Here is a 16,675-nt window from a genome sequence, read left to right on the forward strand (position 1 = left end):
GAGAAGGGACAGTGTTGATGTGTTGTGGGGTTGTTAACCATTGTCATAAAACAATATGTGTACTAACTGTTTACGAGAAACTGTTTGTTCTGTAAACTTTCATCTAAAGTACAATAAAAAAAGAAAAGAAAAGATTACAGCATCAAGGAAACCCTATGAAGCAGTTGTACTCTGCAAGACGTGGAGTCACCCATGAGTTGGAATTGACTCAACAGCAAAGGGTAACCTTTACAGAAGCAGGTCACCAGGCCTTTCTTCTGTGCCACCACTTGGTGGTTTTGAACCGTTAACTTTTCAGTTGAGTGGAAACTATTTGTGCCAGATGCTCAGTAATTCGTGACTGAATGAAAGCATGGACGAGCATAATGGAACAAGGAAGCTTCACCTTCAGGCCCTCCTGGTGGTGTCCACCGCTGTCCTCAGCACCCTGCCATCTCCCTGGAGAAGCCTGCCTGAGGCTTGCTCTTAGCACATCCCACAGGGAACGCTGGCCCCTCTAACAGGTCGTTTGAGGGGTTTCCTTGCAGAGAGCCAGTGTTCCCTGTACTCTACCTGGCCCCTCCCTGGATTTCCCCCACAGCAGGCCATATGGGCGTCACAGACTTTCCTTATGGACTGGGTGTAACTAGAGGGAAGGACTACTTTGTGGAAGGGACTTGTAAAGATATTGGCCAAATATGGCTTTTTCCATTGTGAGGGTGGAGGAGGAAGAGGGTTTGAGATGGAGATAAGAGGAGTATGGGCAAGGTTCAAAAGGGGGTAGGAGTGGGAGGTGGTGTGGGAAAAGAGGGATGGAGGAAAAGAGACGGGGTGGGAGAAGAGAGAGGAATATGGGTGGAGTGTGGGAACATTGGTGGGGGTCAGGAAAGAGGGATAGAGTGGGAGAAGAGTGGGAAAATGGGTGAGTGTGGGGGAATAGGGGTTGGGGGAAAGGAACTGGGGTGGGAGAAGAGGAAGAAGAGGAGTGGGTTGAGGGAACAGGGATAGGGTAGGAGAAGAGGGGGAAATGGGCAATGGTGGGGGAAAGAGTGATGGGAATGGAGAAGGGGTGGGACGACTGGAGAGTATGGGGGAATAGGTGTGGGGAGAAGGACACACTAATTAAACCTTTCACCCGACACTTATGTGAGTGTACTCCAGCTCCTCGGTAGCTCCCGACCTCAGCATCAGCTTCCCTTTTGTCTCTTGGGCATCTTCTGAGAATCTCCAGCCACCTTTCACAAAACCCCAACTTTGACCCCTAAACATCCTACCCTTCCCCCAGGTCTGAATTATTCCAATAATATGTCTTCCGCCAATGTGCAAATTGGAATTCTCTGGAGATGCAGATGCAGCCATGACCCTCAAAGACCCTGATTCAGCAGCTGAGGCCAGGAAATGGTGTTTTTAACTAAGATCCCTGGTGATTCTGATGTAGGTGGCCACTCTGCTTCAGGAGTTCCTAACTAGGGTGGGGCTCAAGTAGGGGAAAAAAAATTAATCAATAAGACCTCAGTTTCTGTCTAGGGAGAGGAAAGGGAGAAGTTATCATCTTCCAGTTGCTTTTCAAAATAAATTAGCACTTTCAGGTCATTTATATCATCAGTTACCTGTTCTAGAAACCTCTAGAAGATGGGAGAAGCCTCCAAGGCCTGTGGAAGAACTTTTCACACTGGAGGAAGGTCACAACAAAGAGGAGAGCTGTCTCAATGGCTTCTTCTCATGGAAGGTTGACAATCCTCCCAGCTCCCACCCAGGTCTAACAACCACTCCAGGCTGGCTGGGCAGATAGCATCGTGTGTACTGTTTAGCAGGGGCAACCTTTTCTCAAATTGAATAGTCCATTCAATCTCAACCCATAAAAGAGACTGACCAACAAGTAACCAGTAGCCATGGAGTCGATTCTAACTCATGGTGACCCCATGTTTGTCAGAGTGGAACTGTGCTCCATAGGGTTTTCAACAGCTAATTTTTCTGCAAATCACCAGGCCTTTCTTCAGAGGCACCTCTCATTGAACTCAAACCCCTAACATCTTGGTTAGTAGCCAAGTGCTTAACCGTTTGTGCCTCCCAGGGACCCCTTAAAAAGACTAAACAGATATTTGATTTGCTCAACTTTATTTTATACATATATATTCACATTGACTGATCCTGGTGCAATCAGTTAACACAATGAAGCCCTAATGAACTCAATTTTGTAATCAGGAGCTGGACGATTACAGGCTTTCGTCACCTTGAGAGTCCAATTTGTTTCAAGCGTCCAAGGAAAAACTTGACACGCACCAACTAGTAGCTGCAAGTGGAAACCATTCTTTTGTCTGAAATTTCAGTTAAATTCACCAAGGATTTTGAAACGAGTCACAAGAAATTTGTTTCAAAGTTGAATCACTAACAAGATCTATCAACTATTTACATTCTTTATAAAAAACTGAGGTCAAAACAGAGACACTTCTCCCCTCCCCACACAACTTTCAAGGGATGCGCTCCACTCTCAGCTCTTCTTTCTTGCTGGTAGTCTTGTCCTTCCTCTCTCTGCTTGCTTCTCTCTCATCTCTTGTAAGATTAAAGGCATGACTCAATCAAGGGTGTGACTTCTGTAAGGGTGGTGACTTGAGATGCATGGGAGCCTAATCCTACCTCATTAACATAACAAACAGAACAATATCTTCATTAACATAACAATCGTAAATTTACCGTCAATAACGTAGCCTAAACTTGCCTCCTGAGCATAATCGACACAACCCATTCACAAACAGGATTATAACCACAGGCAGAGGATAGGATTTACAACACATCATGAAATGTAAATTAAGGAGGCAGAGCCAACATTGGGCTATAGGCAGAAGTATCATGCTGTCCCTCTGCAGCAAAGACTTAAAAAACTAAGTAAAACTGATACAAACGTCCATCCTGAAAGCTTAAGCATCAAATGAACGAATAAAGAACTTGATAAATATACCAAATGGAGTAAGAAACTGACGGGGAAAAGAGAATGAGGAGAGCTACGGAGTGGAGATCCCCTACCAGCTACTGTGCAATGGTTTCGCCATCTTGGAGTACAGCCACCAAGGAAAGCAGACAGCGAGTACAGGAAAGCAACTTCAAGGAGCTCCTAGCAGGAGACAAAGCACCCAGTAACCAGGGATACACACTTTGCCACCCCTCCATTGATCTGCCCTCTACGCAGCCTCTGCTGCTGCCAAATCTGCCACGGTCACTTGGCCAGAGAGACACCAGCTCACTGACTCTCAGGTCCTCCCTGCGCCCACTGGCCAGCCTCTTCAGTGCCATTTTGTTTCGTTTTTTGGCTTTATTTTGTTTGTCTTTTTGTTGATTCTCTCTCTCCCCCTTCTTCTTTTTCTTTCTCCTGCCCAGCCAACTTCTCTATGTCTACCTTCCTTTCTTTCCATTCTTGGTTTGTTTGCTTTGTTCTTTTTTTCTTTTTTTTCCTTTTTTTTTTTCCATTTCTTCTCTCGCTCTCCTTTCCTTTTTCCCATCTAGCTCTGTGCATTTCTCCCGCCCCTTCTTGAGTGGCTATGGTGCACCACTTGGCAGAGAGTCACTGGCACGTTTCCTCCCTAGATTTGTGCCACTGTCACCGACCAGCTACCTCACTGTCATTTTATGTACTTATTTATTGTTAATTTGTTTGGATTGTTTTGTTGTTGTTGTTGCTACTGTTTTCTTTCTTTGTTGTTGTTGATTTTTCTCTCTCTCTCCCTTCCTTTCCTTCCTTTCTCCCCCCACCTAGCCCCACGTGCCATCCCCCCCCCCTTGTTGGGCTGTGCTGTACCACTCAGCTGGAGAGCCTCTGGCACATGGCCTTCCTGCATCAGTAATGCTGCAACAGGCTGGCCCCCTCAGTCCCATAACTTTTATATTTCTTTATCTTTCCCTTTCTCCCTTTTCCTTCTCCCTCACACCTAGGCCCTGTACCACCCCACTGGAGAAAAACTAAAACTCACATACAAAGGGAAAACAATAGGACTAAGCTCTGATTACTCGGCAGAAACCATGCAGTAAAAAAGGCAATGGGGTGACATATATAAAACCTTGAAAGAAAAAAACTGCCAAACAAGAATACTATATCCTGCAAAAGTTTCACTCTAATATGATGGTGAAATCAGGATATTTCCAGATACATAGAAATTATGGGAATATGTAAAAACCAAACCAAACTTACAAGAATTTTTAAAGGGAGTCCTTCAGTTAGAGAACCAACAACATTAGACAACAACCTAAATTGAGGACACAGGACAGCATCAGCCAGATACTAACCTAGGTAACGAACTCCCAAGGGCAAAACAAAACTAAAATGTTTGCAACAGGGAACCAGAGATGTCAATCTGTAAGTGATAAGAACATCAGAACAATAAAAGAGGGAACAAACGGTGTAGATATAGAACTCTAAAATGGAGAGGAAGTCGAGGCAATATCAACACATTTGAAATCCTAGAGGAAATGGACAAATTTCTAGAAACACACTATCGACCTAAACTAACACAAAGTGGGGTTGAAAATCTGAACAGACCCATAACAAGAGAAGGGATTGAAAAGGTAATCTAAAAAACTTCCCCCGACACACACACATAAAAAAAAGTCCTGGCCCATATGGTTTTACTGGAGAATGCTACCAAACATTCAGAGAAGAGCTTATACCAGTACTACTGGTATAAGAAAAGGAAGGGATACTTCTGAATTTATTCTATGAAGCCAGCATAACCCTGATACCAAAACCAGGCAAAGATGCCACAAAAAAAGAAAATTACAGACCAATATCTCTCATGAATATAGATGCAAAAATTCTCAACAAAATTCTAACCAATAGAATTCAGCATCATATCAAAACACTAATACAGCATGACCAAGTAGGATTCATACGAGGTATGCAAGGATGGTTCAACGTTAGAAAATCAATCCACCACATAAATAAAAGAATCATGTGATCATTTCAATCGATGCAGAAAATGCATTTGATAAAGTCCAACACCCATTCCTGATAAAAACTCTCAAAAAAATAGGTATAGAAGAGAAATTCCTCAGCATAATAAAGGGCATCTATACAAACCTGTGAAGATTTACAGTCTTGGAAACCATTTGTAGCAGTATTACTCTGTCAGTTGTAATCAACTAATACTGCAGGAGTTAGGGTGGCCCATTTCGGTCTTATTGTTTAGTGACAGAGCTTGTACATGTGATGTAATTCTGCTCTATTTTGTGATCTGATGTAATTACCCTCCATTTTGTGATATGTTGTAAATCCTAACCTCTGCCTGTGGTCATAAGCCCATTTGCTGGGGGACTGTGTTTGTTATGTTCAGAATACAGATTTAAGTTATGTTAATGAGGATTAATTTCTGTTTGGTATGTTAATGAGGTAGGATTATGGTGGAATGCACCTTAAGTCACCACCTTACTCAAGTCACATCCTTGCTAGAATCTCGCCTTTTATGCTATAGCAGGAGAGAGAAGCAAGCAGAGAAGAGACACCTGACTACTATCAAGAAAAGAGAAGCTGGGAATGGTGTGCATCCCTGTGAATGCGGGGTCCCTGAGCTGAGACTCCCCAAGACCCAGGGAAAGATTGATGCCAAGACACATGGAGATCTCAAAGGAAAACAGAGATCCACAGATGTTGAAAGGAGATAAGGACAGTTCCCCAGAACTGACAGGGAGATAAAGCCTTCCCCTAGAGCTGACACCTTGAACTGAGACTTCTAGTCTCTTAAACAGAGAGAGAATAAATTTCTGTTTGTTAAAGCCATGCACTTATGGTATTTCTGTTATAGTGACACTGGGTAACTAACACAGGCAATATTCCTCGAGGTGATCAACCAGCCATCTGGTGACAGGTTGATTACATTGGACCCCTTTCATCAAGGAAATGGCAGCATTTCATTCTTATTGGAATATACACTTACTCTAGATACAGATATACCATCCATGCAAGCAATGCTTCAGCCCAAACTACCACCCCTGGACTCAAAGAATGAATTATTCACTGTCATGGATAGGTGTAGGGGGCCCTGGGCAGCTGTAGTGGGGCCTGGATAGGTGTAGGGTGTCCTGGCGAGGCACAGATGCATGTATAATGGAGGGAGAGGGGATGGTACGGATGTGGGTGCATAGCTTCAGAAATGAGAAGAGGGACGCTTCAAAAGTAGTGGACAGGCAGTGAGGTGGGGCAAAGATTTCCTCGTGCATACTGGAGAATGGAAGATCAGAGAAGAGGTGTATGAATTCTAGGTGTTGGTTCAGGGAAGCATTCTGGGTGTCCGTATTGGGAATAGAATTCTAGGTGTGGGATATCAGTTCACAGACATGTTGGAGGGAACAGGATTCTAGGTGTGATGAATGGGGGTATGAAGTTTTATGCGCCTGTGTTTGGGTGTCTGTGTATGTGGAGGGTGTGTGTGTGTGTGTGTGTGTGTGTGTGTTGAGAATTAAAGATCGCATAGATCAGGAAGCAAGCTTCCCAGAAATGGGCATTAAAGAACCAGTGGGATTGGGGGTACAGCAGTTATATTACAGCAAAGGAATGAGGTGGTGAGTAGGCTGAGATGGTGTATGGGGGGCAGTGGAGTGGCCTTGTGAGCTACAGCACATGATATGCATGAGCCTATGGAGACTGAAAATTTACATGCCTGATGAAGTCAGATAAAACCAAAACCAGTTGCCTTTCAGTTGATTCTAACTCATGGCAACCCCATGTGTGGCAGACTAGAACTGTAATCCATAGGTTTTTAATGGATGGTTATTCAGAAGTAGATCTCCAGGCCTTTCTTCTGAGGTGACGCTGGATGGATTTGAACTGCCAATCTTTTGGTTACCAGACGAGCACATTAACCATTTGCACTACCCACCAACTCCAGGTGGAGAGTAGCTGGTATATTGTTATTTGCTCTTGATGTTAATACACTGTCCAAGGTATGGGGATAGGAGGGAGTAGATATGGATGCAGAGCCTACCCCCCGTGAGCACATAGCCTGTCCTCCAGTCACATGATCAGTTTAGATGTGACCTTATCTGGAAGTCCTCCTACATACCACTACAGACTAGGTTGGGCCTCCTGCAGTGCCCGTAGTATCATCTCTCAGCACACCTGGCATTGCTGCCCCTTGTCTCTGACCACCTGCTCTTCCAGGTGCCGAAGGCCACAAGGCAGGGCCATCAATGGTCCATCAGGTGTCCCCAGCATGCAGCCAGAACAGGCACTCCAGTAATGAGTGTGTGTAAATGAACACTGCCCTCCTGTCTTCCTCCAGAGCCCATTTGTCACGGCTCTGGATATGTTGGTCATGTGGTGAATGTTGATTTCTGGTATATTCAGCTTTATTTCTGGCACCTCATTTAATCCTGACAACAACTCTCCAAGTGAGATATTGTCTACATTTTACAGGTGAGGTCACAGAATCACAGACCTTTACCTCAGGGTCTGTCTCCCTCCCTGTCACACACAAAATGGCTGTCATGACCATCACACTGAGTCCACAATCCGGACAGAAGGAGGAAACAGTCCTCTCAGGGTGAGGGGCAGATTCTGTAAGAGAAGGAGGTGTATCAAGAGTCTGGGTAAGTTCTCAGGTCTGGAAAAGGGATTCTTACAAGGAGGAAACTGGTTCCGTGCCAAAACCAAAAAAAAAACAAACAAACCCGTTGCCGTCAAGTTGATTCACACTCATAGAGACCCTATAGCATTATTACCGGTTGATGTCGAGTTCATTCTGACACATGGTGACCCCATGCGCATCAAAGTAGATCTGAGCTCCATAGAATTTGAATGGCTGATTTGTTGGAATTTGATTTCCAAGGCTTTCCTCTGAGGAAAGACACACAGGCAATAAGCCTGTAGAGAAGAAATGAGGTCCTGCATCAGTCACTAGCTGCTTCTAATGTATTTTAAGACAACCCTCACCAAATATGGTTGTTACAGTTTGTTCCAGGGAGTAATAGAGTCTGATTTTTGTGTCTCTTACAAATGTAATTCAGAAATTGACCGGCCATTAAATCTGCTGTACAGAAATCATAGAGAAATTTTCACAACTAGCCTAATTATTTCTGTAAAAGTTGTGCGCATGTGATAATGTGTTTGATGGAGTTCTGTGAACATGCTCCAAGCATTTGATAAGCAATATGAAGGAAGAAATCTGTGGAAAAATTGTCCACCTGGCAATAAAGATGAATTTAGAACATGATATCACTGATGTGGAATAGCTCATAATCATGAAGAGGGGGAACTGACAGACCAGGACTTAATGGATTTCGAACAGGAAAGAAATGCTGAGGAATAACGAAATGATGAGGAAGAGGAAGGAGAGGAACACCAAAAATTTTTACAGTGAAAGGATTAGCTGGAGAGTTTCCTAAACCCAATCAGGGACTTCAGTTGCTTGAAAACAAGGACCCAAATGTTGATCACTTTGCTAAACTCCATAGGCAGATTCAGGGAGCAGTGAGATGTTACCATGAAATAGATGAAGATAAATAAATAAAGATCACATAGATAACTCTCACTAATTTTGTGACTAGAAATACCATCCCCATTTTAAGGGATAATGCAGATGATCCAGAACCTTCCACAAGTGGAGTTATTTCCGCAACTGAAAAAATGCAAAAGTTGTCCATGTTGTCTAACTCTTCTTAATTTTTGGAGTAGTTTTATGATGTATTTTTCAAGAATGTATGTATTAAAATATATTTGTAAGTTTATATGTAATGTTTCCAATCCCCAAAGACAAATAAAGATTGGATTTATAAAAATACTTATAACAAGAGGCAATAATAATGAAAACTATAAAAAAAAAGTAGTATTAAACTTACATTAGAACTTACTTATGATGGAGTCTTTGGAACAGAACCCCTGTTGTAAGTAAGCGACTGTCTGTATTTATTTGCGCAGAAGCACTGGACTCTTTGCTTTTATCATCGTGATTAGCCTCTATTTTCCACAGTGGCTGTACCATTTTAGATTTGCACCAGCAATGGATGAGGGTTCCTGTTTCTCCAGAACCTCATCAACACCTAATGACTTCCAGAAAGAAGGAAGAAAAGGGTCCCAACACTTGCAATGACACCTAGGGTGCCAACCACAGGAGACAATCAAGGAGCACCTGGGGTGCAGCAAGCATTCCCGAGCCAAGTCCCCAGGATACCAGTCACCACCATTTCAGAGAAGCCCAGTGACCTCCCTGCAGGCTATATCCAAGGCCATTTACCAGGACAAGGCCCAGTTGGGGGCCCAGCAGGCTATCAGTTATCAGTTGATGAAGTAGGTTTGAACTGGGGGGGACTGTGATAGTTAAGGTTGTGTGTCAACTTGGCTGGGCCATGATTCTCAGTGGTTTGACAGTTATGATGTAGTTTGACAGTTATATAATAATGTAACGCCTTCCATGATGAGATCTGATGTAACGTAATCACTCACTTGATGAGATATAATTCAAGGAAATCACTTCCATGATGAGATCTGCTATAAGCAGCCAATCGGTGGTAAGGAGATTTCCTTGGAGGTGTGGCCTGCCTCCAGTATATACATGGATGTTCCAGCAAGGCTTTCTTCACTCTGGATCGTGCATCCTGCTCCTCATAATCGGAACTCTGTTTCTTACAACTTGAGCCAGCATCCTGCCATCTCACCTGCTGATTTTGGGTTCATCAGCACCTGCAGCTACGTGAGTCAGGAGAAGCCTCCAGCCCAACGCCTAAACCACGAACTTGGGATTTGCCAGTCTCTACAACAGTGAGTTGAAAAGGGGAGGAGTTTGATCAGACAGATCTATAAAGCTTTCTGGGGAGCTAATGAGGGAGCCAGAAACTGGAGTGCTGGAGTCACCACCTTGGCTCTCCCTGAGTTCTGAGCAGACCCACCCTGCCAATCTCAAATCAGGATTTCTTTAGGAGCAGATTCATCAGCATGAACAGCTGGAGCCCACCCAGGCTCTTGGACCTTGCAAACCAGAGTCTGCTCCAGGACGAGGACACAGCCATCGCTGCTCTGGAGTCGCTGCCCACAGAACTCTTCCCGCCCCTGTTCATGGCGGCCATTGCCGGGAGACACATCCAGACACTGAAAGCAATCGTGCAGGCCTGGCCCTTCACCCATCTCCCCCTGGGAGCTCTGCTAAAGGCACAGGAGCCTCACCAGGACATCTTAAAAGCAGCACTGGATGGGCTCGATGTCCTGCTTGCCCAGAAGTTTCGCCCCAGGAGATGGAAACTGAAAGTGCTAGATTTACGCCTGAAAGCTCATACCAGCTTCTGGAACGTATGGTCTGGAACCTATGACAGGGTCTCTTTGTGCTCACTCAAGGAGCCAGAGGCCATCCAGCCCAGGACAAAGAGGAGAAAATTGGATGATTCGAGGACTGTGGAGAAGCATCTCTTGGCCCCCATGGAGTTGCTCATAGACCTGTGCCTCAAGGAAGCTGCCCCAGATGAAATCCTCACCTTCCTCATTAAGAGAGTCAAGCAGAGAAAAGGTCTGCTACACCTGTGCTGTAGGAAGCTAAAGATAGTTGCAACGCCCCTCCAAAATATTGAGAAAATCCTGAAAATGGTGCAGCTGGACTATGTCCAGGAGTTGAAAGTGAATTGCACCTGGGATCTGACCACCTTGGCCAGGTTTGCTCCTTACCTGGGCCAGATGATTAATCTGAACAGACTTTGTCTGTCTCATGTCATCATGGATTCCTTTATTCCTCAGGTGGTGAATGAAGTGGAGAAGCTAGTTGCCCAATTCAGCTCTCAGTTACTCAGTCTGCACCAGCTCCAGAAGCTCCACCTGGCCTCTGTCCTCTTCCTTGAAGGCCACCTTGGTCAGGTGCTCAGGTGCCTGAAGACCCCTTTGGAAACCCTCATTATAACTAATTGCTTGCTTTTGGAGTCTGACTTGGCATATTTGTCCTTGTGCCCAATTACCAGCCATCTAAGGTACCTGAATTTGAGTGATGTAAACCTGAATGTCTTGAGCCCTGAGTTCCTCCAAATTCTGCTAGAAAGAACCTCAGCCACCCTCCACCACCTCAACCTTGATGGGTGTGGGATCACCGACTCCCAGCTCACTGCCATCTTGCTTGCCCTGGGCCACTGCTCCCAGCTCACCACCTTCAGCTTCTGTGGAAACTCAGTCTCCATGGTTGTCCTGGAGGGCCTGCTTCGGCACACCCTCCCACTGAGCAGGTTCAGACTCGGGGTATTTCCCGTTCCACTGGAGTGTTACCTGGGCATCCAAGGTACTCTCCACCTGGGGTATCTTCAAGAGTGTCTCTCTAAGCTGAGGATGATACTGCAGGAGTCAGGGCAGCCCAACTCAACCTTGTTCAGTGACAGCGCCTGGAACTATGACATAATTTACATGAAATAGCCTACTTTTTGTGATGTGATGTGTTGTGATTACACTCCATTTTGTGATGACTTGTAAATTCTTGTAATAGGAACCCTGGTAGCACAGTGGTTAAAGGGCTTGGCTGCTAACCCATAAAGTTCAGCAATCAAAACCCACCTCAAAACTCCTCAGGAGAAAGACGTGGCAGTCTGTTCTGTAAAGATTTACAACCTTGGAAACGCTGTGTTTTTGAGGTTGATGAGTGAAATGACCGTGTCACTGATTCACTGATGTTTGCTTTTCATTTCCTTTATGTAAAAACCAAGTCAAGGAATAGTCAATGCTTATTGACCACATGGATTTATTTTGCAGTCAACTGTTGGCTCCTACTCTTTGCCTAATTTTAAACTTTGTTCAATTTTATAATTTTCAACTTATCCCTTTTATTGTAGCGTATTAAAGTGATATAGATATTGTTATTGGTTTTCCATACTGCTGTATTTATTTCATATATTGAATCCCAATTTTCTATTTGCTTTTTACACTGGAAGCATGGATTTTTCATCATATAGATATGTATATGTGATTTTAATGAAGGAAAAATAAATTAAAATGATTTAGGTATTGTTCTGTCCTTTGCCTTTCAATTTCATTATAATATCATTGTTCCTGGGTGGTGCAAATGATTTGAGTTTACACAGCAGCTTCACTCAGCCAAGAAAATCCTATGGAGCAGGTCTACTCTGTAGCACACGGGGTTGCCATGAGTTGGGATGGACTAGATAGCAGTTGTTTGTTTCCTCTGTCTACCCTTCTCTCTATTCCCCCCTCTTTTTCTTAGTCCCTTCTCTCTCTCTGTTTCTCTGCTCACACTATGTCTCCCTCTCTCTATGTATTCCTCAGTTTGCCTTCTTCGTTTCATTCTCCTCCTTTTCCTTTGGATTCCTCCCTTTATATTTTCCCCCAAACAATAAATTTGTTACATTGTTGTTGGATGCCATCAAGTCAACTTCAACTCACACCAAACCCATGTGACTGTGTAGAACTGCCACGTAGAGTTTCCTTGGGAGGGAGCCCTAGTGGTGTAGCGGTTAAGAGCTCAGCTGTTAACCAAAAGGTCAACTGTTCAAATCTGCCAGCCACACCTTGGAAACCCTACAGGGCAGTTCTACTCCATCCTATAAGCTCACTGTGATGGTTAAGATTGTGTCAACAAAAATAGATCAAAGCTAAAACACTGAAAATAGGGAAACAGAGATGTCAATATGTGAAAGCTGACAATTTTCAAGTAAAAAGAGGGACTAAAAAATGTAGACATAGATTTTTCATATGGAGGGGAAGTCAAGACAATATAAAGAAATAAAAGACTGGTTTAAACTTAGAAAAACAGGGGTAAATATTAAGGTAACTACAAAGGAAACTAACAATCACACACATCAAGATAGAAAACAGAAAAATATAAAGACTCAGCATATACAAAATCAACAAGAATGAAAAAAATGAAAAGAAAATACATAAACAAAAACAACTCAGCACAAAAAATTAAGTGGAACAAAGAAACTGTGAACAACACACACAAAAAAAGACATCAAAATGACAGCACTAAACTCATACCTATCAATAATTACGCTGAATGTAAATGGACTAAATGCACCAATAAATAGACAGAGAGTGGCAGATTGGATAAAAAAACACGACCCGTCTATATGCTGCCTACAAGAGACACATCTTAGACTTCAAGACACAAACAAACTAAAACTCAAAGGATGGAAAAAAATACATCAAGCAAACAACACTCAAAAAAGAGTAGGAGTGGAAATATTAATCTCTGACAAAAGAGACTTTAAAGCAAAATCCACCACAAAGGATAAGAAGGGCACTATATAATGATTATTGTCCAGGACATAGCTGTAATAAATACTTATGCACCCAATGACAGGGCTCCAAAATACATAAACTCTAACAGCATTGGAAAGAGAGATAGATAGCTCCACAATAATAGTAGGACACTTCAACACACCACTTTCGGTGAAGGACAAAACATCCAGAAAGGAGCTCAATAAAGACACGGAAGATCTAAATGTCACAATCGACCAACTTGATCTCATGGACATAGACTGAACACTCCACCTAAAAGCAGCCAACTATACTTTCTTTTCCAATGCACTTGGAACATTCTCCAGAATGGACCACATATTAGGCCATAAAGCAAGCGTTAACAGAATCCAAAGCATCAAAATATTGCAAAGCATCTTTTCTGACCATAAACATGAAAGTAGAAATCAACAACAGAAAAAGCAAGGAAAAAAATCAAATGCATGGAAACTGAACAACACCTTGCTCAAAAACTACTGGGTTATAGAAGAAATTAAGGATGGTATAAAGAAATTCATGGACTCAAATGAGAATGAAAACACATCCTACAAGAACCTTTGGGACACAGCAAAAGCAGTGCTCAGAGGTCAATCTGTACCAATAAATGCACACATCCAAAAAGAAGAAAAGGCCAAAATCAAAACATTAATCCTACAACTTGAAAAAGTAGAAAGAGAGCAACAAAAGAAACCCTTGGGCAATGGAAGAAAGGAAATAATAAGAATTAGAGCAAAATTAAATCAAATACAGAACAGAAAAATGACTGAAATAGTTACCAAGACTGGTTCTTTGAAAAGATCAACAAAATCAATAAACCACTGGCCAAACTGACAAAAGAAAAACAGGAGAGGAAGCAAATAACCCGTATAAGAAATGAGATGGGTGATATCACAACAGACTCAACTGAACTTAAAAGATTCATAACAGAATACTATGAAAAAATTGTACTCTAACAAATTTGAAAACCTAGAGGAAATGGACAAATTTCTAGAAACTCACTACCTACCTAAACTAACACAATCAGAGGTACAACAACTAAGTAAACCTATAACAAAAGAAGAGATTGAAAAGTTAATTTAAAAATTCCCCATGAAAAAGAAGCCCTGGCCCAGACGGTTTCACTGGAGAATTCTACCAAACTTTCAGATAAGAGTTAACACCACTGCTACTAAAGGTATTTCAGAACATAGAAAAGGATGGAATACTCCCCAACTCCTTCTATGAAGCCAGCATAACCCTGATACCAAAACCAGATAAAGACACCACAAAAAAAGAAAATTACAGACCAATATCCCTCATGAACATTGACAGAAAAATCTTCAACAAAATTCTAGCCAATAGAATTCAACAATATATCAAAAAAAAAAATTCACCATGATCAGGTGGGATTTATACCAGGTATGCAGGGATGGTTCAACATTAGGAAAACAATCAATGTAATCCATCACATTAATAAAACAAAAGACAAGAACCACATGATCTTATCAACTGATGCAGAAAAGGCATTTGACGAAGTCCAACACTCATTCATGATAAAAACTCTGAGTAAAATAGGACTAGAGGGGAAATTCCTCAACATAATTAAGAGCATTTATACAAAGCCAACGGCCAACATCATCCTAAATGGAGAGAGTTTGAAAACATTCTCTTGAGAATGGGAACCAGACAAGGATGCCCTTTATCACCACTCTTATTCAACATTGTGCTGGAAGTCCTAACCAGAGTGATTAGGCTAGAAAAAGAAATAAAGGGCATCTAAATTGGTAAGGAAGAAGTAAAAGTATCTCTATTTGCAGTTGATATGATCTTATACAGAGAAAACTCCAAAGAATCCTCAAGAAAACTACTGGAACTAATAGAAGACTTCAGCAAAGTATCAGGACACAAGATAAGCATACAAAAATCAGTTGGATTCCTCTACACCAACAAAGAGAACTTCAAAGAGGAAATCACCAAATCAATACCTTTTACAATAGCCCCCAAGAAGATAAAATACTTGGGAATAAATTTAACCAGAGACATAAAAAAACCTATACAATGAAAACTACAAGACGCTACAGCAAGAAACCAAAAGAGGCCTGTGTAAGTGGCAAAGCATACCTTGCCCATGGATAGGAAGACTCAACATTGTGAAAACGTCAATTCTAACCAAAGTGATCTACAGATGCAATGCGATCCTGATCCAAATTCCAACGGTATTTTTAACGAGATAGAGAAACAAATCACCAACTTCATACGGAAAAAGAAGAGGCCCCGGATAAATAAAGCATTACTCAAGAAGAAGAACAAAGTGGGAGGCCTCACACTACCTGATTTTAGAAACTACTATACCACCACGGTAGTCAAAACAGCCTGGTACTGGTACAACAACGGATACATAGACCAATGGAACAGAATTGAGAATCCAGATGTAAATTAATCCACCTATGAGTAGCTGATACTTGTCAAAGCCCAAAGTCCATTAATTGGGGAAAAGACAATCTCTTTAACAAATGGTTCTGGCATAACTGGATATCCAACTGCAAAAAACTGAATCAAGACCCATACCTCTCACCATGCACCAAAACTAATTCAAAATGGATCAAAAACTTAAATATAAAATCTAAAACAACACAGATCATGGAAGAAAAAACAGGGACAATGCTAGGAGCCTTGATACATGGCTCAAACAGAATACAAACCATAAGTAACAATGAACAAACACCAGAAGAGACACTAGATAACTGGGAGCTCCTAAAAATCAAACACTTATGCTCATCAAAAGATTTCACCAAAAGAGTCAAAAGATAACCTACAGACTGGGAAAAAATTTTGGCTATGACGAATCCCATCAGTGTATAATCTCTAAAATCTACAAGATACTGCAAACCCTCAACAACAAAAAGACAAACAACCCAATTAAAAAATGGGCAAACGATATGAACAGACACTTCACCAAAGAAGACATTCAGGTGGCTAACAGACACATGAGGATATGCTCACGATCATTAGCCTTTAGAAAAACCCAAATCAAAACTATAATGAGATACCATCTCACCACAAGAAGGCTAGCATTAATCCAAAAAACACAAAATAATAAATGTTAGAGAGGTTATGGAGAGACTGGAACACTTATACACTGTTGGTGGGAATGTAAAATGGTACAACCACTTTTGGAAATCGATTTGGTGCTTCCTTAAAAACCTAGAAATAGAAGTACCATATGATCTAGCAGTCCCACTCCTTGGAATATATCTTAAAGAAGTAAGAGCTGTCACACGAATAGATATACGCACACCCATGTTCACTGCAGCACTGTAAACGTTAGCAAAAAGATGGAAACAACCTAGGTGCCCATCAACAGAAGAATGGATAAACAAATTATGGTATAGGCACACAATGGAATATTACACAACAATAAAGAACAATGATAAATCTGTGAAACATAACATGGAGGAATCTGGAAGGCATTATGCTGAGTGAATTTAGTCAGTTGCAAAAGGACAAATATTGTATAAG

General features: G+C 42.0%; 1 pseudogene; it reads left to right on the forward strand.

The window, feature by feature from the left end:
- Positions 1-6,550: 6,550 nt before the first annotated feature.
- On the forward strand, positions 6,551-11,341 carry LOC101345473 (melanoma antigen preferentially expressed in tumors pseudogene; annotated as a pseudogene).
- The last annotated feature ends 5,334 nt before the right edge of the window (positions 11,342-16,675 follow it).

This window comes from Trichechus manatus, unplaced genomic scaffold (genome assembly GCF_000243295.1).
Source record: "Trichechus manatus latirostris isolate Lorelei unplaced genomic scaffold, TriManLat1.0 scaffold00087, whole genome shotgun sequence".
Classification (NCBI taxonomy): Eukaryota; Metazoa; Chordata; class Mammalia; order Sirenia; family Trichechidae; genus Trichechus; species Trichechus manatus.